We start from the raw sequence: 8,466 nt of genomic DNA on the forward strand, positions 1-8,466 counted from the left end.
GTGATGTCTGGTTCTTTTTCTCCTCCTATCTCTCTCATGACTAAATAAATTCTTTATAATCAATCAATAAATAAGTAAATAAACAAAATATTAAAAATTGTAATGACTGAAAAACCAGAAGACTATAGTTACAGGGAAAAAAACACCCCAAGACAGAAGGCTACATCCCTTAGAAGGCTATATACTGCAAGTGGACACACTTGTTTTTAGGTCTATTCATATTGAGCTGGATTTTTGATGATCCAGCCCTAGATCTTCATACTTATATATCCATTTATGTTTTCAACAAGGGAACTTTGACACATACAGATATTTATATACCATTACAGGATAAAACACTTGACTTGGCAAGGCTTATCCTATATACAAGTTATTATTTTATATTAAATATTATATATAATTATATTATATAATATCATAATATAATAATATATGCTATAGTATATTTTTATATTATTTTAATATTAATAAAATGGCAATGTGGTGTCAAAAAAAGAACCATTTTCCTTATCATGTATATATATTTTGGCCTCCAAGGTTATCACTGATACTCAGTGCCTGTACTATGAATCCACTGCTCCTGGAGGCTATTTTTTTCCCTTTTGTCCTTTTTTTTAAAAAAATAGGTTTAAAAAATTTTTTATATTTATTTATTTTCCTTTTTGTTGCCCTTGTTGTTTTATTGTTGTAGTTATTATTGTTGTCATTGTTGTTGGATAGGACAGAGAGAAATGGAGAGAGGAGGGGAAGAGAGAGGGGGAGAGAAAGACAGACACCTGCAGACCTGCTTCACCACCTGTGACGCGACTCCCCTGCAGGTGGGGAGCTGGAGGCTGGAACCGGGATCCTTACCGGTTCTTGCGCTTTGTGCCATGTACGCTTAACCTGCTGTGCTACCGCCTGACTCCCTTGTCCTTTTTGTTTACCTGTTGTTTTTACTGGAGAAATCGAGTGCGGAGGGGAAGACAGAGACGGGGAGAGAAAGACACCTGCAGGCCTGCTTCACTTCTCGTGAAGCAATCTCCTTGCAGGTGGGGAGCCGTGGGTTGGTATCGAGATCCTTGTGCGGGTCCTTGTGCATTGCACCATGTGCGCTTAACCTGCTGTGCTACCACCTAGTTCCTCCTTTATCAAACATTTTATGCTACTGTGTTTCTTTCCCATCTGTCATTGTTTCCATGACATGAAATATATTTTTAAAAATTTTTATTTGGGTGGGGGTATAGCATAATGGGTATACAAAGAGACTTGAGGCTCTCAAGTCCTAGGTTCAATCCCCCACACTGCCATAAGCCAGAGCTGAGCAGTGCTCTGGTAAAAATAAATTAATAAATTAAAAATTTTATTTATAAAAAAGAAACACTGACAAAACCATAGGATAAGAGGGGTACAACTCCACACAATTTCCACCACCAGAACTCTGCATCCCATGCCCTCCTTTGATAGCTTTCCTATTCTTTATCCCTCTGGGAGTATGGACCCAAGGTCATTGTGGGATGCAGAAGGTTGAAGGTCTGGCTTCTGTAATTGCTTCCCTGCTCAACATGGGCATTGACAGGTCAATCCATTCTCCCAGCCTGTCTTTCTCTTTCCCTAGTGGGGCAGGGCTCTGGAAAAGCAGAGCTCTAAGACATATTGGTGGAATTGTCTGTACAGGGAAGTCTGGTTGGCATCATGTTAGCCTCTGGAACCTGGTGGTTGAAAAAAGAGTTAACATAGAAAGCCGAACAAACTGTTGACTAATAATGAACCTAAAGGCTGGAGTAGTTCATATGAAGAATTGGGGTGGGGGTCTCTGTTTTGTAGATAGTTAGTAGTCCTATTTTAGTTATATTCCAAAGAGCCCATGACTATACTATTTTTTTTTCTGAGCCTGAAATCTGTTCTGCAAGTGGATCCACGTTACTGTCTAGGGAGACAATGTCGGAAACAGGACGGCTGGAAAAAGGAGCAGAAAGCTGGATCAGGGAAGAAAGTAGCTCCCAAATAGGAAAGGTGGATAAATATTGTTGATTGTAACCCCCATTGACTTGATGTGATCTGGGGTCCATATTCAGCTTAGGAGCCTATGTGACCTATGCATCCGTCACATTCTGTGGTCATGAGTAGGAACGTTCTAAAGCTGCCCCAATATCAGAACCTATCTTCCTCAGGTGGAACATAGAATATGTTGTCCAGTCTCCCTATGAAGAATGGAACATTCTCTACCATTGTTGATCCACATTGCCCTCAAAGGAGCTCCTATGGGAGCCCACAAAGGGGTTTATTGTGTTGTTCTTCATAGAGATGACCAGTAACAATGTAGAGAAGGATCTATTCAAGGTCTAGGCTCATTCTGTCTGTTTGGGAATCTCAGGATTCCCCAACTAGGGCACCAGCTAATGGGGTGGCCTGGTAGTGACTAAAGAGTCATCGTTAGAATATGCCAGTCTCTTGCTCTTATTCAACTTTTCCAATTCTTACTTTGATAATGTTAGCTTTGGAGTGACTGAGGGAAGTATAATAGGAAGTAGGTGAAGAGGATATCTAAGTCTAAGAAGACACTATTTCATTATGAACTTTATGTTGTCTTATAAGGTCTTTCTACTAGCTGCATATACTGACATGAAATTAAAAAATATATTTATTTATTCCCTTTTGTTGACCTTGTTTTATTGTTGTAGTTATTTTTGTTGTTGTCATTGTTGGATAGGACAGAGAGAAATGGAGAGAGGAGGGGAAGACAGAGAGGGGGAGAGAAAGATAGACACCTGCAGACCTGCTTCACTGCTTGTTAAGAGACTCCCCTGTAGGTGGGGAGCCGGGGGCTCGAACCAGGAACCTTATGCTGGTTCTTGTGCTTTGCGCCACTGGCGCTTAGTCTACTGCACTACTGTCCGTCCTTTTTTCTTTCTTTCTTTCTTTCTTTCTTTCTTTCTTTCTTTCTTTCTTTCTCTTTTTAAAAGACTTTATTGATTGATGAGAAAGATAGGAGGAGAAAGAAAAGTAATCGATCTCAAGAAAAGATTAAAAGATTCTGAAAACAATAACAGAGACCTATGGGATGACTTCAAGATAAACAATATATGCATTATTGGCTTACCAGAGGAAGAAAGAGAGGGAGGGGAAGAAAGCATTCTTCAGGACAAAATAGCCGAGAACTTCTCTAATCTAGACAACATCAAAGACATAAAGGTTGTATTGCTATATGGGAAACTGGGGAATGTTATGCATGTACAAACTATTGTACCTACTGTTAAATGTAAAACATAAATTCCCCAATAAAAAAAGTGATTTATTATAAAAAAAAAAGAAACTAAAAAAAAAAAAAGACATAAAGGTTCAAGAAGCCCAGAGGGTACCAAACAGAATTAACCCAGACTTAAAGACACCAAGACACATCATATTTAAAATGGAAAGGAATAGGGATAAAGAAAGGATCCTGAAGGCTGCAAGAGGAAAATAAAGAGTCACCTACAGAGGAAAACCCATAAGATTAGCAGCAGACTTCTCCACACAAACATGACAGGCCAGAAGAGAATGGCAAGATATCTATTGAGTGCTCAATGAAAAAGGCTTTCAACCAAGAATACTGTATCCTGCTAGACTGTCATTCAGACTAGATGGAGGCATAAAAACCTTCTCAGACAAGCAACAGTTGAAAGAATCAATTATTACCATGGACAGGCATAAGGACCCCAGTTTGAGCCCCTGGCTCCCCACCTGTTGTTGTCTTTATTTGCATTTCTCTGACAATCAATGACTTGGAGCATTTTTTCATGTGTTTCTAGGCCTTTTGGATCTCTTCTGTGGTGAATATTCTGTCCATGTCCTCTTTGTGCTTTTGGATGAGGTCAAATGTTTTCTTGTTGTTGAGTTTGGCAAGCTCTTTATATATATATTTTAAAGATGTTCTTTTTAAAAAATCTTTATTTATTGGATAGACACAGAAATTGATAGGGAAGGGGGTTATAGAGAGGGAGAGCTATAGAGAGACACCTGCAGTCGTGCTTCACCACTTGTGAAACATTCCCTCTGCAGGTGGGGGCTGGGGACTGAAATCTGTGAATCTGCAGTGAAACAGGTCTGCAGGTGTCTATCTTTCTCTCCCCTCTATGTCTCCCTTCCTCTCTCCATTTCTCTCTGTCCTATCCAACAACAATGACATCAAGAACAACAACAATAATAACTACAACAATAAAAAACAAGGGCAACAAAAGGAAATAAATAAATATTTAAAAAGATAAAAAAAATTTTAAAAAGAAAAAAAATAATATACTACCCAGAGCCATATACAAATTTAATGCTATACCCATCAAGATCCCAACCACACTTTTTAGCAGAATAGAACAAATGCTACAAATGTTTATCTGGAACCAGAAAAGACCTAGAATTGCCAAAGCAATCTTGAGAAAAAAGAACAAAACTGGAGGCATCACACTCCCAGACCTCAAATTGTATTATAAATTGTATTATATTTGTAATCAAAACTGCTTGTTACTGGAACATGAATAGACACACTGACCAGTGGAATAGAATTGAGAGCCCAGAAGTAAGCCCACACACCTATGGACATCTAATCTTTGACAAAGGTGCCCTTTTTAAATGGGAAAGCAGAGTGTATTAAATGGGAAGCAGAGACTATTAAATGGGAAAGCAGTCTCTTCAACAAATGATGTTGGAAAAAATGGGTTGAAACATGCAAACACAAAACAAGCAGAAGAATGAAATTGTACCCCTATATTTCACCAAACAAATTCTAAGTGGACCAAGGACTTGGATGTTAGACCAGAAACTATCAGATACTTAGAGGAAAATATTGGCAGAATTCTTTTCCACATAAATTTTAAAGACATTATATATCAGACAAGATTGTAATAACCAAAATATATAATGAGGGGCCAGGCGGGGAGTCAGGCGATAGTGTAGCAGGTTGAACACATGTGGTGTGGCCCGAAGTGCAAGGACCGGCTTAAGGATCCCGGTTCCAGTCCCCAGCTCCCCACCTGCAGGAGAGTCGTTTCACAAGTGGTGAAACAGATCTACATGTGTATCTTTCTCTCCCCCTCTGTCTTCCCCTCCTCTCTCCATTTCTCTCTGTCCTAACAACAATGACATCAATAACAACAGTAGTAACTACAACAATAATGACAACAAAAGGGAAAATAAATAAATAAATATAATTTTTTAAAAAAGTTTAAAAAAAGGGGGGCTGGATGGTGGCACACCTGGTTTGGCACACATGTTACAGTGTGCCAGGGGCCAGATTTCAGTCCCCAGCCCCCACCTGCAGAGGGAATGTTTCACAAGTGGTGAAGCACGACTGCAGGTGTCTCTCTATAGCTCTCCCTCTCTATAACCCCCTTCCCTATCAATTTCTGTGTCTATCCAATAAATAAAGATTTTTTAAAAAGAACATCTTTAAAATATATATATAAAGAGCTTGCCAAACTCAACAACAAGAAAACATTTGACCTCATCCAAAAGCACAAAGAGGACATGGACAGAATATTCACCACAGAAGAGATCCAAAAGGCCTAGAAACACATGAAAAAATGCTCCAAGTCATTGATTGTCAGAGAAATGCAAATAAAGACAACAATGAGATACCACTTCACTCCTGTCAGAATTGTTATTGTCATTGCTGCCACTGTTGTTGGATAGGACAGAGAGAAATGGAGAGAGGAGGGGAAACAGAGGGAGGAGAGAAAGACAGACACCTGAAGACCTGCTTCACCATCCGTGAAGTGACCTCCCTGTAGGTGGAGAGCTGGGGGCTTGAACTGGGATCCTTATGCCAGTCCTTATGCTTCGTGCCATGTGCACTTAACCCACTGCACTACCACCCGGCCCCAGTATCTGAGAATTTTAGTCTGGAGCAGTTTCTTCTTCTTCTAGCGTTTGCCCTTCTTCCGTAGCCAGTCAACAGCAAAGCTGTCAGGAGCTGCTTGTTGCTGGCTTTGAAAGTGACTGGGATCCATGTGGATTCAGTCGGCTAGGAAGGATCGTCAGTTTTCCCAATGAATGCGTACTCACGGGATGCACCACGAGAAGGTCGATCCAATGCAACCCATCTGGAGCAGTGAAACCCTGGCAATGACAAAAAATAATCTAGCAAAAAAAGAATTTCCCATACTTCATTTTTAAGGTCTGGCTTCCTCCTTGGCCTTTGAACCTTTCATTTGAGTTACCCATTTTACTCATTCTCATTTACTTGGGAATATGACGACCTTCTCATTCACCTCCATCAGCCAAGTTTCCATCTTTGCTCTGCAAGGTTGACCAGAAGTTTTCTTTTTACGCCATGGCCTATGCATCAAAGATTTTGAGACATTTGATCCATTTTCCGCCTTTCATATCGATTAAATATTGATTTATGAGGTTATCAGCTAATAGGAGTGGATATTTTATTTTCTTTTATTTTTCTTCCTTGTTTCTGTTTAGGATAGAGTCAGAGAAATTGAGAGAAAAATGGGAGATAGAGAGGAAAAGAGAAAAAGAGGTATCCATAGGGCACCAAAGTAAAAACCCTGTCATGAGGGGGAGGGTGGACATTCGGCTTCCCAGGGCAGCAGGCGTGGGGGTGGGTGTGTGTGTGGGTGGGATGGGACACAGTCTTTTGGTGGTGGGAATGGTGTTTATGTATACTCCTATTAAAGTGTAGTCATATAAACCACTATTTAATTAATATGAGAGGGGAAAATCTGATCATATGTCTAGAACTTTTTAAAACACAGTCTTTTTAATACATAGGCTGAGTCTTTGATATGTTGACTCTCTCAAAAGTCTAGACCAGTGGTCCAGGAGGTGGCGCAGTGGCTAAGGCACTAGACTCTCAAGCATGAGGTCCTGAGTTCGGTCCCTGGCAGCACATGTACCAGAATGATGTCTGGTTCTTTCTCTCTCTCCCCTACCTTTCTCATAAATAAATAAATAAAATCTTAAAAAAAAAAAAAAAAAGCCTAGACCAGGGAGAACAGAAGCACAGCTATATACAAGATGCTGGGTATTATACAGCAAACCCTAACAAAGGGACTTTTCAAAGTTAACCCAATTACCAAATAATGTGATGATAACAATAACTATCCATTGTCTTCTTGAACCCTAAGACAGCAGGAACCTCGCATTTCCACTATAGAGCCTATATTTCCCCCAGTCCTGGAACCTTAGGGTGGGGCCCACCTTCTTGCATGCTTCTCTCAATTCAAATCAAATAATATTGTATCTGCGGATCACAACTTAATCAACGCAATGAGTGCCACCCCAGCATGCTTCACTTCAGACTGTGTCCAGAGATTTCAGGTGTGGAATGACAACCCTTCAGCTTCATCACTTGGGTGAGACCTTTCCTTTCATAGTATTCTCTGATTCCATTCCAGGTGGTCCACTCCCCAATAAAGTCCCCAAACCTAGATATAGTCCAGGTCCCCTGAGATAGAGCGTATGTTCACATGTGCCCATAAACCAGGGAAAAATATATACCTGAAAGCAGAAGTACACACGAGTCTGCAGGGAGTACCCTCCCCAAACACTTCATCTGCACTATTCCAGCCTTTAGGTCCATGATTGTTCTACAATTTGTTTGGCTTTGTATGTTAACTCTCTTTTCAGCCACCAGGTTCCGGATGCCAGCATGATGCCGACCAGACTCCCCTGGACTGAAGACCCCACCAATGTGTCCTGGAGCTCCACTTCCCCAGAGACTCACCCTACCAGGGAAAGAGAGAGGCAGACTAGGAGTATAGATTGACCAGTCAATGCCAATGTTCAGCAGGGAAGCAATTACAGAAGCCAGACCTTCCACCTTCTGCAACCTACAATGACCCTGGGTCCATACTCCCAGAGGGATAGAGAATGGGAAAGCTATGCTATCAGGGGAGGGGATGGGATATGGAGATCAGGTGGTGGGAAATGTGTGGAGCTGTACCCCTCTTATCCTACAGTTTTGTTAATGTCTCCTTTCTTAAATAAATAAAATAAAATAAAATAAGAGGTATCCAGAGTAGTATTATTTCACTGTTCATAAAGTATCCATCCTGCAGGAAGGGATCAGGGATTTGGAGCTTGGTCCTTGTGTATGATAAATGTGTGTGCTATACCAAGGGCTCCACTGCCCAGCCTCAACTTATTTTAGCTCTCACAACATTATGAAGAAGTCACTGTGGTCTGGGAGGTGGCACAGTGAATAAGGCATCAGGTTCTCAAGTATGAGGTCCTGCTGATGATTTACGCCCTAAATCTGGATGGGGGTTGCAGTAAGCATTGATTACAGAAGGGAATGTCAGGAGTAATTAACTAATTTTTGATGGAGAAATTCCAAGGAGTGGTCTGGGGTTTCCAGAGGGAGGGTCATGAGAGGACCACCACTTAGGCATATTGGTCCTGATAGCAGGCCTGGCATTTTTCTTAATAGGGGAGAAGCAGGCTTGGTGCCTTTCCTGGTCACACATGTAACAGAGCTAGCTTCTTATCTATGGTGTCCACACT

Source organism: Erinaceus europaeus, chromosome 23 (assembly GCF_950295315.1).
Source record: "Erinaceus europaeus chromosome 23, mEriEur2.1, whole genome shotgun sequence".
NCBI lineage: Eukaryota > Metazoa > Chordata > Mammalia > Eulipotyphla > Erinaceidae > Erinaceus > Erinaceus europaeus.